The sequence below is a fragment of the Eublepharis macularius genome, chromosome 5 (assembly GCF_028583425.1).
Source record: "Eublepharis macularius isolate TG4126 chromosome 5, MPM_Emac_v1.0, whole genome shotgun sequence".
NCBI lineage: Eukaryota > Metazoa > Chordata > Lepidosauria > Squamata > Eublepharidae > Eublepharis > Eublepharis macularius.
In genome coordinates, this window is record NC_072794.1 from 51,293,490 (window position 1) to 51,314,221 (window position 20,732).

Below are 20,732 nucleotides of genomic sequence, written 5' to 3' on the forward strand. Positions count from 1 at the left end.
TGAGTAGAATGTTGTGTCTTATGTTCCATAGGTAAGGCATAGGGAGGATAATTCTATGCTAGGGTTCTAGGATTTTCATAACCAATCTTGAGATACAGATTTTATTATGCAAATTCTACAAATAGCAATCCAGTAACGTGGACAGTGGCTGATTACGACATAAGGAGACTGCAGCTGAGATTTGTACCCAGACTTATTGATTCACCACTCACTCTTAGCCACCATGTTACATCAGTTCTTAGTTAGGCAGAGATATGCATCTGAGGAAACTGCTTCTTCTGTGATAAAAATAAAACTCTTTGAAATACTTATTATCCTGTTACTGGTTATAGACTGTGACAATCAAGTAGCTCTAGATGCCACTATGAATTCAGAAACCACAGGCTGTCCACATGGTAGTTTCCTCTACTTTCCTTGCCTCAGCCCCTACCCCCAGCCATTATTTCCCCCATGTCACTAAAGTGATTTTGAGCTGTTTAAAAAAAAACAAAAAACAAAAAACGACAACTGCTAAATCACCGTAGTGCAATTGCATTATAATCGTTATTACTATGCTGTACTAGCTCCTCTGAATCCCTAGCTTTCATTTTTTTAAAAAGCCCTTTTGTTTGCAGAAATAACAGGGGTTCACCTTTCCCCTTATAGATCTGCAAATAAAAGGGTTAGAGACTTATTTATAAAAAAGAAAGCTGGGAATTCAGAAGATCTAATAAAGTGTAGCAATAGATCATTATAATGGATTTGCCATATAGAGATCTAGCAAATACAAACTTAGAAAAAAGCCTTCTAGTGGCAAGGAAGAAAATGGCAGTTGTGGGAGATCAAAACAAGGAAAATAGTGCCAATGGGGATGAGTCCTTCAAATACACACCTTCCTGTCTTCAGAGCATACAAAGGCACTTTGACTGCAATCGGCCCCCCCCCCCCCCACAAATTGCATCAGCTCAGGTTTGGAAAAGATGCATCAAAGAAAAAGAAAACTTAGAAAGTGGGCAATTAGGGGACAACACTGTGTAGGCACTTTAAAAAAACTGTTCCACATTGGATGCAAACCTCCATACTGGCATGCAAGACATGTTACAAGAATGACCAGAGTGAATGGAGGGTAGGGTTCCTGGAGTTTTAAATGTTAGTTATATAGAAAAAAGAATTCTGGCAGGTTGTGTTGTCTGGAAAGCTAATCTGTCTTTATCTCTTGGCAAACTTAAAGATTCCTACTAAGTGAAAGTGTGAACTCTAAAATTAGCTCTCAAAGACTCCTAGGCCTGTCAAAGATTAAAAAGGTCAAACAAGGAGTTCTAGAAAATAATGAAGTGTTTACATGAAGTCTCTTAATTTTACATGCAGTTGGGTGACATAAAAATAGAAGAGACTTGTAATTGGCAAAGAGAAAAGACCTTCTAGTTCATAACCCGTAACTTCATCTTCTTTCGTAGACCTCCACTCACTTCCAAATTAGTATGTTCCACAATAGCTCTATCCCTAGATTTTTCTTTTTCTCATTTTGTTCTCTGGCAAACCCAAACATTTTTTTGATGTCTAAAAAGAAATTCAAAACTTTCAATGACAACACAGGCCGCTATGTAGATTAGGCACTACCAATGTTTGAGCTGAGGAGCTAACAGTACAATCCTATTCTGCTGAAATCCAGCTGATTTCATTTAGTTTAGCGTGTACTAGTAACTCTACACAGAATTGTTCTGAAATTTGTTTTGTATGTATGAACAGACTTACAGTGCAATCCTAAGCAGTTACCAACTTTTTAGCTCGTAGACTTCACATCAGTCACTGTTCAAAATGCTGATCCCCTCCCCATTATAAACATTACATTTGCCCCATTTATAAAGAATACAACTTCTTTTTCAGCCCCCACTGGTGTCAACAGAAGACTTCTATTGGCCTTAAAGGGTTTGAAGAAGGTTCTGTCCTGTATTCTCATTTTGACAATGCAGTAAGAAATCAGAGCAGAAAGATAACCATTAAAGCTTCACACGCATGAAGAGGAGTCACATATGGGAGGGGAGAAGTAGATGGGAGGGAAAGGAATTAACAAGGGAGAGGGCTGCTGTGTGTAGGATGGTCTCTTTGAAAGAAAGAAGTGGTAACATTGTATCATTAGCTATAAGTCTATCATTTATTTTTCTTTTAAAACTCCTGAGGAATATATAGGACCTAAAATTGCAGAGATATTTTTGCCCATAAAAAAATGAGATTCTCTTGTGAGGCATCACTGAAAAAAGAAGAAAGAAACCTTGACAATCTTACTTCTCAACCCTTAATTTTTTTTCTTGTTAGAGGTCCTTTGATAACATTAGCAAAATTTTAAGAGCTCCTCATTTCAACTTCTATTCATATCCAGTGTATACGGGATTTTAAAAATGTAATTTGAACAAAAAAAGGAGTTGCTAAGCAACAGCCTTATTCAAGTTTGTATCTTAGAATTTGGGAGCCATCTTGAGGAACTTGCTTATGTTTAAAAACTGGGGAGGAGGAAAGGGTTTTTTCATCAAAATGAGGCATCTATGAAAAACAGTATGGATGAGCTAGTGGTAGTTTTTGTTGTCCTTGAGAAAGACCAGGCTGAAATATCAGGTGAGATGCGTAAAATGATCATGCCCTAAATTTTGCCTTTTGCTGATTGATTTTATGCAGAATCTGACTTTTTGTTCTTTATCAAGAAATGTGGACAGTATAACACATACTTTTGCTTTCCCCTTCAAAACCCAACAATTAACTTACTTTATTAGCAGAGCTCCAGTCTTCCTTGAGGTTCCATAGCACAATCCTCTTTCATTGGGATGGTAGAAATCTCAAAATGTTCCTCTTTCCTGAACTTACCTTCTCAAAATGCCCCTGAGAAGATCCCAGAAAAAAAAACAAAAAACCCTAGGGAAGGCAAAAAGTTAATAGAAAGTCTGAAATGATTTACCTTCTTTCAGCATGCATGTGGCTGTTTGAGCACAAAGGTGATGGAGAAAAAAGGGAAGGGAATTATCTTACTCAGAGAGAGATATTTTTATATTGGTTTGTACTTTTTGCTAAAAAAAATACAAATTAAAGGCCATTTTGACCCAAAGATGGTGTTTTCCTTCATATTTAGTCTGACATTAAATAATCTATTTCTTTCCCTCCCAAGGTCCTGAGAATGTTGAGGTGCAGGTGGCATTCCTGGAAATGTAGAAAAGAGTGCAGTAGCACCTTTAAGACTGACCAACTTTACTGTTGCATCTGATGAAGAGAACTGTGGTTCTCGAAAGCTTATGCTACAGTAAAGTTGGTTAGTCTTAAAGGTGCTACTGGACTCTTTTCTACTTTGCTACTGCAGACGAACACAGCTAACTTCTCTGGATCTATTCCTGGAAATGTGAGCTGTTGTTTAAAATAGCTTGATGTGGGAAATATGTTTACTGAATGTATCTTTCATAGGAAATGATCATCATTTCCTATCAGTAGGGCAATCTGTTTGATTTGCGGAAACAGAGAGCTAGACGGAAAGAGGCAAGGAGAGAGAGAATCTTATACTCATAGGGTCCAGAGTCTGACACAACCTGCTCCCCCCCCCATAGCTGAAGAATCACAGCATGAGGCCTGGAGAACAACTGTTTAGGAAAACAACATGAAATGTTTTGTGTGATATGAAATGTCACAATGAAAACATGAACGTTAGATCATTGTGCTGAAACTACCTTGTGCCTCAGAATCAATCTTAACACTATTTAAGCCCTATTGCCCTTCCCAGCAGTGATCACTGGTGATTTCTCAAACGTGTGGGGAAGACAGACCAATACTTAATTTGCTGGGCATCTCTTTCTTTCAGCATGTTGTGCGTCATATGAGGATGCCTCCCATGTACAGAACCGAGGGCCTAAAAGACATTTTTAAAAGAATAGACCCACTGTGTCCATTGAAGTTGAACACTATCAGGTAGCAGCTGAGAAAATGAAACGATAAAGCCGCTGTCCTCACTGGGCAATCATTCTCCTCCCCACCCCCCAGTTGGGCAACCCAGACTTTGTTGCTGTGCCCTGCTTTGCTGGGCTCAGCAAGGAGAGAAGGGACCCTGTGTGTGTGTGTGCGTGTGTGTGTGGCAGGAGCCAGGAACAAGGGATGGATGCTATGCAGGCTGCATGGAGAGTGGGAATAACAATGGGGGGGGCTGGTAGTGGTGGAAGTGGATGTGTTCAATAAAGGCTATAATTGTTGGCAGAGTTCAGGAAATAATCCAATCCACACTTTGGAATTTGCTTTTAATGAATTTACTGCAACAGGATTTTTGCCGAAGATGATAACTGACCGCAGGTCATTAATGCAACAGAGAGGCCTCCAACACTCCTTTTCGACAGCATGTGAACTATTCCACCATGTTTAATTTTGCTAGAAGGGTCCAATTGCAGTCTCCAGGCAACTTGGAGATATCTTCCCAAGACAAGGGCTCAGGTATTTTCTCAGCTCTGGCTATATAGGATAGTCTGCTAAGTAGTATGCCTTTACTTGCTTGGGTTGTAACTTTGCTTGATCCCATTTCTTCTTGAACCTCTGACAAGTCTGTGCTGAATTCCATTTCTATTTCACTTCATATATGTTTGACATGACATCATCTTCATGTCCCTGGTGAAGCCTCAGTTTTCAAGCTGTTTTATGAACTGCAGGTGTCTGCGTTCAGGACGTCTGTGCCACAGGTGGATGTAGTTGCCGTGACAAACTTGTGTAGCGATTCCAGCCTGCTCATTTGGTAGGGTAAGTTTATACAGATGCTCCTTCACAATTCCTTGGAGTATAACCTCTTTCCCTTTCTTTATCTCACATTGGTTTCTTTGAAATTTCACTGTAAGACCATTACTGGTGAGGCGCTTCACAGACAGAAGGCTTCCCTCCAGTTCTGGAACATACAGGACATTTTTCACAAGTTTACCTGTTCCTTAAGATGGCCCATAGCACTTTAAGAATCCATACCTAGTTCCTTCTACATTGATGCTTTTTCTATCTGTAAGGAAGATCTTCTTTGTGTTGAAATCAAGATCTGTGAAGAATTCCTGGTTGCTTGTCATGTGGCTTGGGGCACCTGAATCAATGTTCCATCCACTTGACGTGTTGCTCTGCGTAGCTTTCAGGCATCCATTCCATTCATCATCAACAGATTCAGTTGCAGCTTTCTTAGCCCTTTTTTGGGTGATTCTGTGATTTGTTTTCTCTGTTTAGCTTTCCAGATTGAACAATTCTTTTTCAGATGTCTGGCCCTTTTGCAGCAGTAACACACCCTGGTTTCTGATGTGTGCTTTTTCGCCTCATTTACCTTGAGAGCTGTTTCTGGTTTTCAGTGTCTTCACCTCCTTGTAGTTCTTTTCTGTGATTATACTCATCCATTAATTTGCCCTTAACATATTCAAGTGTTAGATCTGCTTCTGGTGTAGCCTCAAGGGCACTGATGAATGAACCATAGGACTCTGCACAGTAATAGTGCCACTATCTGATTGTCTTTCATTTCTTCTCCAAGCCCATGCAACTGTTCCACAATTTCGAGCATGGCATTTACATGTTCATACATACCTTGCTCTCTGTCAAATCTCAAATTATACAGTATATGCAGCAGAGATAGCTTGCTGTTTAGGTTTGAATGCTCATACACTTTTTGGAGTACATTCCACATATCTTAAGCTGTTTCTTCTTTTCTTATGTAGATCAACTGATCATCTTCCACTAATAGACTTATAGTTGCCTTTGCTTGCCTGTTTTTCTTTTTTCATTCTGCAGGATCATTGGCTTGTCTGTCAGTAGGGTTGCCTAGTCCCTATACCCTCCCACCGGGAGGGGGGAGGACCTGGCATTTACCTTGTGCTGGCAGTGTGGATATTTTTTGCTCATGCATAAAGCATGCACAAGCTCCAGCACCTGTGCAATGATGTCACTCCTAGAAGTGGTGTCATCTCGCTGGCCACAGGAGTGCTCCTGTGCTCTGTGTAGGGCTGATTCTGTCCGTTTGGGGCCCAAATTGGCCCCAAACAAAGTGCAGGAGTGCTCCCGTGGGCGGCACAAAGACATCACTTCTGGGAGTGATGTCGTTGCGCCTGTTGGGGGCACACACACAGCGCACATTCCTGGGGCACCTGCTGGTGGCAGGCAACCTCTTGGAGCTTTCCACCTCCTGCTGATCATTGGGCAATCAGCGGGCATGGGAGCAAACCCCTAGGAGTTTGCCTGCCACTAGTGGGCACCTGGGAACTCTATCTGTCAGAGTTTAAAACATCTCCGAGGTCATCTTTGCATGGCAGCATTTCCAGTTTGAACTTCCACAACTGATAATTGCTATTATTCAGTTTTGCCACTGCAAACTTAATAACTGCACTGCTTGCAATCTTCCTCTGGATTGGGCATGCCCCTCTTTTCTCTTTCTAACTCACAGTTATAGCTTCCTTGCAATTTATCCTGGGATCTGGGCCCATAACCTGTTGGCAGTGTTCAGGAAATAATCCAAACCACACTTTGGAATTATTTCAATGAATTTACTGCAACAGGATTTCAATGAATTTACTGCAACAAGATTTTTGCAGAAGACTAACTAACTGCAGGTGATTAATGCAACGGAGAGGACTTTAGAGCACATCCACTAACACATACTGATACACAGCAGAGAGAGAAAAGCAACTAGAGGTAGGTTGCACTGCAAGAGAAAAAATTCAATAAACTCTAAACACTAGAGAATGTTCCACAGCTCCCCCTAGGGTACAAGTTGATTAAACTGCCTTTTCAGCAGTATTTATAGTAACTAGACTCTTAGCAGGCTGTTACTTCTCCAACAATAACAATGGCAGTCCTCTTCTGCCACTGCTAGCCCTATCTTTCCCTTGTCCCCGTTTTGAGGCAGCCTGGTAGATGTAAACTCCTTTAATTTGTCCCCCTCTCCACCCAGTATTCCTCTGTACCAATTAATTCTTCAGCAACAGGATTCAAAGTACATACCATGGCATAACTTGAGAGGCTGCATCTCCTTACTGACCTGGCTTGATTTATTTTCTGTACACTCAAGGAAGCAAAGCTTCCAAGTATTTCTTACAAAAAATGGACAGAGCTAAACTGCACATGCTGATAAACGTACGTGTCTGGCCTTCAGAGCTATTTGAACTCTGTTGAATGGGAAGGAAGGCTAATGTTCATGTTTCTCCTGGATATTTAATTACATGGGATTGTCATCTGATAGCTGTGACAATACTCAGTGTTCAAAATGGCTGCCACTCTCACATGGTTTTCCAGTGTGTGACAGTAACTGCTAACAAAACAGGATGTGGAATATCTCATTAAAAGACATGATGTTGCAGGGATTTCAGGATAACATTAGAGGTGTATGATTTGATATTCATATACCAGATATATAGCCATATATATGTCAAATCAACATAATCCATCTATACCGATTAAAACAAGAGAATCCTAATCAAATTGGGAAGCCAGATAGTGAGAGGCTTGATAAAATTGAGTGTGTTTGGTTTTATCTGGCAAATGCAGTTGCAGCCATTACTGGGTGCCTCCCCAAGCCTTCCCCCCTCTTTCTTTCCTGGACTTTCTTGAGAGGAAGGGGAGTGAGGCTGGAGGGAGGGGGGTTGAGTGAGTGAGTAGCCAATTGGTACAGGAGCTCAAGTTGTTTGGCCAATCGGGGGGAGTGCTGCTCTTGCTTTCCCTGGCCTGCTATCTTTGCTTTTGGGATTACCACCTCTGGATTTACCTACCTGCTGCCTGATCTTACTGCCACTGTTGGACTGGAGAAAGACCTGAGAGCTGCCTACCTGCCTGAGGAGGGCCACCTGAGGATCTGACTTCATCTTTTCTGAGAATCCTGACTCTTTTTTTCCCTTCTGTTTTTTGAGGGAGGGTGATTGGCCTTGTGTTGGGTGGGGAGGTGGCAGGGAAAAGGGAGGAAGGACCAAGGTTTTTCTTAGCTAAAGTTTAATGATTGCTTTTGCTGGTTTCAGCAGCGCTTTTCATTTTGCAGCTAAATGTTGCAAGCTCTTCTGCTGGGGATCTAGTTTTCTTCTGGTTGTTAAATTCAAGAGTTGCTTGCTTTGCTGCTTGCTAGTGTTTTAAAGAATTGTCCTTAAGCTGTTGCTTAAGCAGTTGCTTGCTGTAATTTGCTAGTTTGATGTTGATATTGATTCCCTTGCTTCAGTTTGGTTCTGCCGGGCTTTTTTTTGGTTCAGCTTGCATTGGGACTTGAATTTGGTACTGTCTCTTGGTTGCCTCTTAGCTTAAGGGTGTTTTTTGCCCTAGAAAGCCTTGGGATGTTTCCCCCCATATATAACAATAGTGGCTGGGGGCAGTTTGTTCACAGGATTGGACCTCTGGGTTCAAACTTCCTGAATCTTCCTGAAAGACCCAGATACTTGTTTGACACACTAACCACTGTATCATGCTGTCTGTCACCATGGCTAGAAGTAATTGGTGGACCTAACTACCATGAATCTATCTATCCCAGTTTTAACGCCAACTACATTTGTGACTATCACTATGCCCACTGACAGTGAATGGCACAATTTTATTATTTACAAAAGTAATTCATCTTGTGTGTCCTGAACCTACTGTCCATCAACTTCATTGGACACCCTTGTGTTCTAGTATTATGGGAAAGGGAGAAAAACTTTAACTTACTTCACCCCATGCATAATTTTGTAAACCTCTATCATTCCTCCTTGGCTGACTTTTATTGTAACTGAAATGCCCCCACCTCTTCAGCCTTTCCTCATAGGACAGTTGCTCCAACTCCTGTAATATCCACAACTAGGTGGGCCAGGTGAAAGGTGGTAAGGAACAGCAGCTGGAGGAGGATTCCCTGCCCCCAGCAGGGGACTGGTGACCCTACTTAACTTAAAGATTTCTTTATCTTTTTAAAGAGCTGTTTGGTTACATATTGAACACATTTGACTTTGAAGCCATAGCTTGCAGACCCTGCCCTATACTATGGCACTTGCATGAGGGCTACTGTGTGAAATGCACCCTAATCTAGTGTAAGTGGTCGGACCAGCCTCCGCCATTTTAATAGCAGTTTTATATATGGCTGCTCATGATATTAAAAATGTTCAGGCCTCTGGAGTTAAACTGGCTGCTGTATTGCCACTAGAGAGCCTCTAACAGTTGCTGAGTCCCACCAGGGAAAACATGGCATGCAGGGAATGCTGCACAGGAATGCAGAGTGATTGAGAGGCGATTGGATTTATTATCCTTCTAGCCCCAAAGGAATCCAGCGCAACAAAGGTCTCACAGAGTCATCCCCACTTAGCACACTCCTTTCCCTCCTTCCGTGATGAGATCTGTCCTTGATTGAGGAGCTAATCAAATGACATTTGTAAGTATATATAGTAGTTCCTGGGAAAGTACATTCCCTACCTAAATTCATCAACTCAGCTCCAGTGGACTTCATTAATAAACTACCCCTTTTGTGTAGTGCTAGAACAAGTTTTACATTTCCTTTCACATGCCCTGGCAGCTATCCATCAAGGCAATCAAACCTTTTGTTAAACCCAGAAACCGACTGTTGGAGACTTTGTTCTAATGGCTAGGTGGGCTATCCCACCTCAGGGCACATTTTACCTATAAAGGTAGGGCCTTGGCCTCATTCAAATCATACAAGCTTCCAGATCCATAAGTGCTGTTCCCTTGAGGTTTGCCTAAGCCTCTTGCTCTCTTGGCCGAGGACACTGGCCGTTTGAAGCTACTCTCCTCCTGCGGACTGGACCCCTCTTCAGGATAGGTAGATATATTTGCTCCCTCTTCCTCTATTTCCAGTTTCTGACCAAGCTTCGTAGGACTCTCTCTCTCTCTCTCTCTCTCTCTCTCTCTCTCTCTCTCTCTGTGAGTATTTTTACCCCATAACTGCGAGTCATGTGCATGTCATTTTGTTCTTAATAAAAGTTATTGTTGGACCTTAAGAACCAGTCTCATTTGCTATCTTGGGAAGGGACCTGGTAGAAACTGGTGACAGATCCCTGCGGTTACCGGCCTCTTGGATAGCCATTCTCCTTGCTAGCTAATTCTCCCACAAACCATATTATTGCAAGGAGACCAGTTCCGGTAACACTAGCAGGTATCAGACCAGAATCATCTTCCTGAACATGTAGTTTTTTTGGCTGATTCAGAACACTGATCATCCACTAACTGGTTAAAATTGAGGTCCCCTTAACAATTTTTGGGAGATTTGAATGAAAGGTGCAATTTCATGAAGTTTAAGGAATGCTGTGCATCTCACTAGCACAATAGGGGAACCCTACCTGCCACTGACAGCATCGACCTATTTAAAGCATACTTTAATGAAACTCAGGTATTTTGATATGAAAGATCTGATTTTATTGCCTGTTTGCTCAGGAACTCTCTATGAACTCCCACCTCTTTAAACAGTAACACATTATAGCACATTACACACTGTACAGCTGTGTTACATAAATACGAACAAAAATGCAACTTGCGCTATAAAACTGTCACCAAGACCCTCTCTTTTTTGCTAACAGACATTCATTTGGTTGAGAAGATTTATAAAAATAAGTAATAAAATCTAATGGAAAGACAACCATGAAAGAGAACTTACTCTCTCTCTCTCTCTCTGTGTTTTTTTTAAAGTGACCACCAGAGCTCAGAGATGCTTAGAAGGAAACTAATTAAAATTCTGCAGATGCACAGCTCTTCAAAAAAAAGGGGGGGAGGGGGAAGAGAAGTAACTTTCTTGTGTGGTTTGTCTTGCAAATTCTTTTGCTAAAACAATTATACAGTGCAAATATTTATGAATCTCTATATAGGTTGTAATCTTATTTCAAAACAAACACTGCTTTGTATTGATCCAGAGGAGTTAGCCGTGTTAGTCTGTAGTAGCAAAATAGTAGACTCCAGCAGCACCTTTAAGACTAACCGATTTTATTGTAGCATAAGCTTTTGAGAGCCACAGCATGCATCTGAAGAAGAGAGCTGTGGCTCTTGATTGCTTTGTATTGTAGCTCCTTAATACTCTGAGTGGAGATCTCCCCTCCTCAATTTGACATTTATTTGATTCCATGTAATAAGCTTCAGGGACTGAATATTGAGGATCAGATGTAGGGAAAGGTACATTTATAGTGCAATCCTATGCAGTGTTACTCCAGTCTAAGCCCACTGCAATCAATTAGCTTAGACTGGTGTTACTCTTCATAGAAATTGCACTGTTAGTTGTTCAAGTGGTGGATATGTTCAGGTAAGCTCTGGCTTTCATCCAATCATGTGCTTCTAACTATATATTTAACTTTGCATTTAAATTAATAGCTATGGAAATTGTCCACCTTAGCTGAAGTCAATGGCAAAAGTCATTGATTTAATGGAGCTGGGTTGCATCCTACACTAAGGTTTAGGCTTACAGAAGGTTTAGGCTTATAGAAATGCTATTGTCTCAGTCACAGGCTAGTTGCATTAATCTTACTGTGAATTTTGTAAAGCTTGAGTTCCAAAGGGAATTCAGTGGTTGATTTATTAACAAACCAGCTTGGTACTCCAGACCAGTGACAGTGTCCATTCAGTGGAGAAAAAACAGCAGTCTATACATGGTAAGAAACAGTCTTCTTGATCTTGTTTAAAGGCTAATCCTGGAACTGAGTATATATTCCAGGGTGCACATGAAATCCTTCATGAAATGCTGTCCCACTAAATCTGTACATTGATGATAGTATTTCAGACAATATGAGAAAGCTGTGGTAGCCTGGGGGTACATAGATGTTCATTTTCCTGCCTCAGTACTTTGGTGAAATGAGCCTTCCTTCCTTCCTTCCTTCTATTTGCTTCCCAACAAACGAGAAATGAACAATTAACTATTTGTGGATGCTAAACAACTGTTAGGAGGAGTGGGATCATGCCTGCTGGCTCTGTCCCAACCTTGCAAATGTACACTCACAAAGGTTTTTGTTTACATGTTATATTGAATGTGCAGCCAGTGGGTTTGATCTCTTTCCCCCTCACACTACTGATAATGACTTCAGATAGTCCTGGAGTATTACATTTCCATAGTCTTTTGTAGTGAGGTAGCCTGGTGTGCTACCCAGGACACAGCCACTCTCGGCTGGCTAACCCAAAGTCACTATTTGAAAACCCATTTGTTCCATGTTCCAGTCCTTGAACACCTCAGCTAGGAACAGCACAGATGCATACTGAGAGCTTCATGGCAAACATGCTTGCCAAGCAGACATGGTTCAACTGCCACAACTGACTTGCAAGTTGAGCTGATTAGTTAATCTCACTCTTGTTATTTGCTGTTTGACTTGAGCACCAAGCTGGCTACCTTTGTGGCTGCCCAGCAGCATTCATTGGTGGTGTCAGAGAAAGATAATGTGGTTAATGCACAGGTGGCATTTCTATGGCAGACATGTTTGAACTGTCTGAATGTAGACTCAATAGCCCACATTACATGCTCAGCTGAACTCAAGACTACTGTTGCAGCAGTATTTGCTTTTCTTGGGAGTTCTCATTGGGAGCTCTTCAAGGTCCAATGGAACTTGTTCTTTCTCATTGAGGTGCTTGTTCAAGGCCTTGTAGAGCACCTTGCAGACTCCTGGCCAGTGGCGAGGAGTTTGGGCGTGGTCCTAGATGTCTCCTTGTCAATGGAGGCCCAGGCCATGGCAGTTGCCAAATCTGCGTTCTTCTGTCTTTGTCAGATTAGGCAACTTGCTCCTTACCTCACAGCCCATGACCTAGCAACGGTGATCCATGCAATGGTCACCTCCAGCCTGGACTACTGCAATTTGCTCTATGCTGAGCAGCCCTTGGGTCTGATCTGTATTTTGACCAGGATTCCGTTCCAGCCCCATATAACACCAGTTTTGTGCCATCTGCACTGGTTCCCAGTAGAATTCCGGATCAAGTTCAAGGTTTTGGTTTTAACCTTTAGTGGACCGGGACCAGCATACCTGCAGGACCACCTCTCTGTTCCCCAGAGACTGCTCCATTTGGCAGATAAACATCTACTGGTGGTCCCTGGCTCTAGGGAAGTTTGCCTTGCCTCCAGCAGGGCCAGAGCTTTCTCAGTTCTGACCCCAACCTGGCGGAACTCCCTGTCTGTGGAAACTTGGCCCCAGCCAAATTTACTATCTTTCTACCAGGCCTGCAAGACAGAGATATTCTGCCAGGCATATGGGGGTTGAGGCGGGCAGGCCATCTAAGGTATTATATCGGCCTCCTACCATGGGGGGGGGGAGTATATGCCTCCCCTTGGGTTCTGTAACCATCTGTAACTGGCTACCCTGCCCCGAGGGTTATTAGGCTGAGGCGGTGGGGCAAAATGTGTTTTTAAGTGTTATTAATTTTTATATTGTTACAAAATTTTATTGTATTAATTGTACATTTTAAAATGTTGTGATCCGCTCTGAGCCCGCTTGTGGGGAGAGCGGAATAGAAATCAAATTAAATGAATGAATAAATAAATAAATAACTTAAACATTTGAAACTCTTTCATATGGTTTCTTTTTCCTTCACTAATTTAAAATTACATACTCAGCTCACAATTTAGTGAAGAAGACATATAGCTACTATGGGCATACTAGCTGTCTGTTGGTTGTTGTTTTGACAAGGCAAACCAACAAGTTTATACATTTCCATGTATATTTATTTGTTAATTTATTTAAAACAATTCTATCACAACTCATCTTCTTGGAGTCAATATATAATACATATAGTTGCTTCTGCTTCAGACTTGAACAATGGTTTTCATTCTAGTCCTTAAGTAGTTTTAAAAAGGGGGGGGAGGCTCAGAAGCGTATTATTATTTTCCTTTACAAATATACTCCTTGATATTAATCTTTTCTGATGTAGGGTGTGTGGGTGCGGGGCGGGGGGGAGGAAGAGAGAACAGTAGGAAATCCTCTTTCTTGCTGTGGGAATACAGGACATGCCCATAAGCCCCTCTGATCTAATCTGCCTGTAGTGGCTGCTGGTAGAAAAGAGCCTTCTCCCTTCTGCAATATTACAAAACAGGCAGGGAGATCAGAGGATTCAAATATAGATATACAAGGGTGTTAACCAGCACAAATTCCACCTTTTAAAATTAATGCAAATATTTACTTTTCTACAGCACATGGGTGTTTTCAGATGCAGATTTTCTGAATGACAGACTTCAGCACCCCTGAAACTCTCAAGCCATACCTGCTGAACCCTGTGCTTTCCCGTTCCTCCAAATGGCAAACAGTGTTAATATTTGTAGTACATATAAAAGAACATGTCGGTCTTGCTTGGTACCTGTTATTCTGCTTTCCTCATTTTTGGTTAAATGAGAAACCAACAAATGAGATGAAGCGCTGTCCAAGTGCTCTGCCAGAACAGTTGAATTAAAGCCATCTAAGAACAAAATAGTGCAGCAAGCCGGAACTTCAAGAGCTGCAGGTGTGGATGGAAGAGGAAGCTGGGTGCTCCTGCGATGTATAACAGGTGACAGTAGATTTCGAATTCTATATCCATCAAGTACAGTATCAAAATGATTTTCTTATGGGAAGGAGAGCTGTCACGAACAGCAACCTCAGATGCTTTTGAGAATATGAAATGTGCGAGTCCTACTTTTCCTGCATGCAGAGCTTTGAGATCCAATGATACCTGCCAAAAAGTGCTTCTGACAAATCCAGCTATTCTTAAAAGCAGCATCTTGTTCATATTAATCGGAATATATTTAATTTGCCTTCCTCTTTTTCCCCACAGTGTGCTATTGATAGTATCTTGGTGTGCTAGGATACCTTTTGTATGCCATCCTTTTGTGTTTGCATGGAGTATTTCTTCCCCTCTATTGTATTCTGGAACTGACAAAAGCCATTATAGTGGTGACTAGTTCTTTTCTTTTCTTTTTTCTTTTCTTTTCCTGAGTCAGGCAGTTTCTTCTGGTTCAGAGTACTGCCCTGTAACTCTTTTTACTCTTCAGAAAGGGAGCTCTGACTCTCCAGAGCTTATACCCTGAAAATCTTGTTGGTCTCTAAGGTGCCACTGGACTCAGCTCCTGCTGCTCTACTGCAGACCAACACGGCTACCTACTTGAAAAATTTTAGTCTGTCATGATATTATGTAAAAGTGATTTCATAACATACTGAGTAATATTTGCTATGATGTACATTTTAAATAAATTTTAAAAACTCTTAAAAGTCCAAAATACAATCTGTTGCAATCTACTAATTAAAAATCTTTCAAATAAAATATAAGTTGGGAAGTTACAATACGCTTGAGGTTACCACTTAACTGTCCATAATTCTACTCAGTTCTGCCTAAGAATTGTACATCTTTCTGTATGTAAATGCATTCCTTTTGTTCCAGATCCCACCCTCTCCTTTCTGTATTGGTATCATTTAATTTTTGTGATCCCTTCTGTCTTTAACGGTTATGCTACACAAACTGTTCTAGTAGGTTTTGCTGAGTGAACTTCATATCCTCTTTGTTCCTCTATGCTGAAATTTAGATTTAATTTGGAGAGGTTCATGTGAAGTTATAGCTTATGTGGCTTTTTGAACTAATAAGCTTCTGGCTTAATGTGTTCCTCGTGTGGCAGAGATGGGGAGTGAATGAACCTTAGATCGTGCATTATAGATGGGTCTAGTAATCCTTCTGCAGAAGGTGCTGGCGACAGGGGTGGGACACGTCACACAGCTGCAGCCCTTGCACTGATGGCTCCACAGGATACCCACTATTTGTGTTTCCAACTTTCCCCATTTTCTCCATTCTCTTGTTCAATTGTAGCATTGTCATTGGCCTGTTTGCACCTACTTGACTGTATTACAGCTGAAATCATGTTTAATACCCCCCCCCCCCAATAAGCTGACCTGGAGGTGCTGCCTTCTGTCATTTAAAATTTCACCATGCTGTAAAAAGGACTTCTTTCCTGAAGGTGTAGATATAGGTCTTACCTTAATGGATGTTTGTGTCCGAGGTCCACAGCCAGGCCACCGGACTTACCTGGAAAAGAGGACAGGAGACCCTCGGGAGACAACTGCCCAGCTGCCTCAACAGACAGTTGTCTGGGGTTGAGCAGTCCCGGCACCCCAGCAGTAGATTCAGGGCGCCCAGAGGCTCCAGAAAAGGCAGCACAGCCAGCAGCAAGTGTGGGAGGGGGAGAGCCAGAGGGGGAAGCCAGCTGGGGAAGGGCAGCCACTCCCAGCATCAAGAGACAGGCAACCCAGATGCCGTCTGGGGCGGCACCTCAGGAGCAAGGCCAGGGAAGCACAGCCATGCCTAACCCCAGTGGACAGGCAGCTCAGACACCGGCCAGGGCAGCACCTCATGAGCACGGTCAGGGAAGTGCAGCCACATCCAGCCCCAGTGGACAGGCAGCTCAGACGCTGGCCGGGGCAGCACCTTGTGAGCAGAGGCAGAGATGGCCAAGGTGTGTCACCTGGAAAGGCCCTGCCAGCCCTGTCCTGCAGGAAAGACTGAGGGAGAAGGGAGGAAGAAGAAAAGGAGGCACACCTGGAGGAAGCCTCAGCTGGGAGACATTCGCATTTAACCCCACCCTGCTAGAGAGGCAAGGAAGGCCAGGAGGAGTTAGTGAATGGGAAGAAACACTTGAGGGCAGACCCAGCTGGACAGCATCAGGAGAGGGAAGGAGCTTGGAAGGAAGGGCATGGGGGCAGGTAAAGGAAACCTTATAAAAGCTGGCTGACGAGAGTGTTCATGGTGGATTGTGTAGGAGTGATGGAGTGGACTTGGAGCGGAGAGGAGCTAGACAGTGAGAGGAGGCGAGGAGGAAAGCTGACGAAGGAGGAGATCAAGGAGGATGATGGGAGCAGGTTGAGCAGGCCAGCGAGTGGACTGAGAGGGAGTCTGGGTGAGGTATACCGCCCCTCCTTCCACAGAGCAGGGTCCTGCAGTATCCCTGACACCCCTTTGAAGTCAGGGCCAGGCATACCAGCATCCCACCCAGTGGCACCCGCAGCAAGCCCTGACAGTTTATACTATATCATGTTGTTAAGGTAATGATAAAACTGTCCACTGAATTTCTATCCCACCATTTCTCCAAGGAGCTCATTGTGCCTCTTCCAGTTTAGCCTCACAACAATTCTGGCCTAGTGAGCTTTATGTCAGAGTGGAGATTTGAACCCAGGTCTCCTAGATCCTAGTTCAACCCTTTATCCATTACACCACACTGAGTTGAACACTCTAAGCACTCGCATGCATGGAAAACTCTGACCTTCCACATGCAAAGTATATATTCTCCATCACTAAGCCACAGTCTCTCCATAGAGCTCCTAATAGGCTGATGGCTCTGAGGATTTCCTCTGCGCCCCCAGAGAAGATCTCCCTACATCACTGAACTAATGTAACAATAGTTATGTTCTTCCAGGTAACTGACATTGTTGAAGGTTCATTCACGCTTTTCACAGTATGACAAAGAACAATTTGAGATTCAATTCACACAGGGTAAGATGGCTGAAACAAAAATTCTCTTAGGCTCAAGGTGGTTGATAACTTTTAAAAACTTTTCTATTTAATTTTGATAAGATCACTGCAATTTCATGCATGTGAGAATATCTGCATATCTCTAAACTTCTGCTACACTTCATATGAAGCAAAACTAAGATTGTAAACAGTGCCAGACCAACTCAATTGCTGGAGTGGCTGAGCACATCACTAGATACACTCTGGAAGGGCTCCTTTTACTTGCAGTGACTAAGTTTGTTTTTTTAAAAACAAGGTCTCGAAAACCAGCAGCCATTTTTGCACCTTTTCCCACTATGCAGCTGATGGCACCTTATTCAAGGGGCTGTAAAATCAAACCCCTATGTACGATTCATTTGAAACTTGAGGAGGCCTTTAGCATTGCAGAACACAAAAGAAAGAAAAAGAAACAATTCAAGTTAAATATACAATTATTTGATGGAAGTATATATGTTAAACCTAGGTCGAATCCACATTCACCCTTTACCCGCATGTTTATCGGATATCTTCCGTTTGCCTCCAATCCGCGATTTTTTCCTCTTCATTCACATTCCTGCTTCCAATCTGTCTTTCTCGCACGTCCCTCCGGTCACATGGCCGCTTGAAAACCGCTTTTTTGGGCGGGACCTTTTTCCCCCGCCTTTTTTTATTTTTTTGAGTGCACTTTTCCGTTATTTCGATCTTGCCTTATAAAGAAACATCATTGAAGATAATGATGCCTCTCTTTCCCCCACTGACAGCACTGATGGCTCTCTCCCATTTCTTTTTTGGAAATTTGGAAGTATGTGGGAAGCTTTTGTGGGCATTTCCTATGCAGGACAGTTCAGTACCTGAATTTTACTGAAGTTTCACTTCCTTGGAGTGTCATTATTTCGATATTTCGTAATTTCGATATTACAGTAATATAAAATAAAAAAAATAAAAAACAGTTAAAAAGGAAGTTTCGCGAGTCCGTTCTGAGGATGGATTCACCCCAAAATGATTTTTCAAACTACCAGATTTGATTCAGAAACAGCATAATCAATAAATCCAATGCTATGAAGTCAAAAACAGTCTTTTGCAGACTACGGAGCACTTGCAAGTTGAATCAGCCAATAGGAACTCTCGGAACGGCCGGGAAGAGACAGGAAGGGGGGTGGTTTTAAAAAAAACCACGTAAATTGCGCATTGGCCCGTTCATGGCCACCGTGAAACTCCCGTTGAAAACCTGTGACCACATATTCGGGAGAAATGCGAATGAAATGCGTCTGTTTAATGAGGTAATGTGACCGGCGCTCGGGATTGCGTGGGGAATGCGGGGAACATGCGATTTAGAATGAGTAATGTGGATTTGACCCTACTCAGAAAAATCTGCCTGCATGGAAAACAATGGGCAGACATTTGATCTGATCTTTATGAAAATTAAAATGGAACCCAATAAGTCTACATGATATGATTTCTAAGAATTCTTAAAACTGATACTCCTTCCCTTTTTAAGTTACAACATGGAATTAAAATAATTTTTCCAATGAACACCCTTACTTCATATATACACCCCTACTTCATATAATTGTATATTTAACTTGCATGTTTCTTTTATCTGTTTTGCATTCTGCAATGCTATTTCCCATAGCTATGGCTTAAACTACAGAGGACTACAAAATGCAACATTACCCAAAATCACTAATTAAACTGGAAAAAGGTGGAAAACAAGTAACCCACTAACTGGTGGCAACCAGAAAAGCAAACAAACCAAGAAAAAACCTCAATGAAAAACAAGAAACAAACTCCTCAGAAGAACAAAAAAGGAAAGGCAGGAGATCAAACTAGAGGTCCCAGGTGCCTGCTGGTGGCTGGCAAACTTCCGGTGGTTTGCCCTGGCGGCTGTTGATCTCTGGTGATCGGCGGGAGTTGGCAAGCCACCCAGCAATCTCCCACTACTGTTATCCAACCTGGGCAAGTATTCAGTGGGTGTGCTCTCCTGGTGGGGTGCAACAATGTTGCTTTCTGAAGTGATGTTATCATGCTAGAGTTGGGAGTGCATGCTTTGCACATGTGCAAAGATCATGCCTCTGGTGAGTACCAGGCCCTTCCTCCTTCCAGGAGCCTATGGGGATCTGGGAACTCTAGATCAAACTGAACTAAATATTAAACATCACAGAACCCAAAACAACTACAAGAATAATACCTCTCCCAAACGCCACCCTAAGTGATCAAATGCAGGCCTCTTTTACTAACCCACCCTGGGAGAAAAGGATGGAGGAAAGGCTAACTAGTAGTAATAATAAATTAATAAGAAATAATAAATTAATCAAACCAATCTGTCAAGAAGTGCTGTCCAGGTAGGGCATGTCCGGTCAGGATTTAGTGTTATTTAAGCAAGGCATCTCCCTTGAGATGCAAGGAGCAGTGAGCACAGCATACATGTAGCACAAAATAGCCAACATAACAGATGTTTGCCATTAAAAGTTTTCTTCCTCTCCAAGAATGACTGTATGATCGTCCAAGGCAATTCAGGTGATCAGTCTCAGGATTAAGATTGACTGGGACAACTTCTATTTCCCATGGAATAGTGAGAAACATAAGTGGGCAGGCAGGCACCATTAAATTCCTAACAATTCATGATGCTAAGTAGAGATGGGCACAAATCGGGTGAAAAAATGAACCGTGCGGTTTGTGGTTCGTCGCATTTCACGAATCACAAACTTTCACGAACCTGCCTCGGTTCACAAACTGGTTCGTTTGATTCGTGAAAATGTCACATCCAGGTCAGCAAATCATCACTTCTGGGCCAGCAGAAGGCCACTTCCGGGCCAGGAGAAGGTCTGCAGGAAGTCCATCCCCTATTGCCTAGGAAACTAATTGATCGGTGCCAGGCTGTCTGCAATGATGAACCAAAAATTGAATCAAATGAGCCAGGCTAAACTTTGTGATGGTTCGTCAGAAATGGGCTCTAATGAACTGCCAGTTTGCGAACCATGAACTGGCCCGGTTCGTCAACTTTGGGTTGTATTTCAGTTGGTGCCCATCTCTAATGCTAAGAGATCCAGGAGTCATTCTGAGAACCTGACTGCTTCAGATATAGCCTACCTGATCCAGTGCCGGGTAAATCAGAAGACTTTTAGGGTTGTCAATTAACTAACTGCACACCTATTATATGAAGTTTCATGTGATGTTTTAATGTGATGTTTTAATGTTCAAAGATGATATTGCATTTTTGATCCTTCCTGTCTGCAATATATATAGGGATGCAGGCTACTGTTTTATCTTTATGACCTTACTCAAAAAAGGCACAGGCTGGTCTTTGAACCAGTAGTGTTATGTGATAAATGTACATATCAAGTTTTAAACATTCT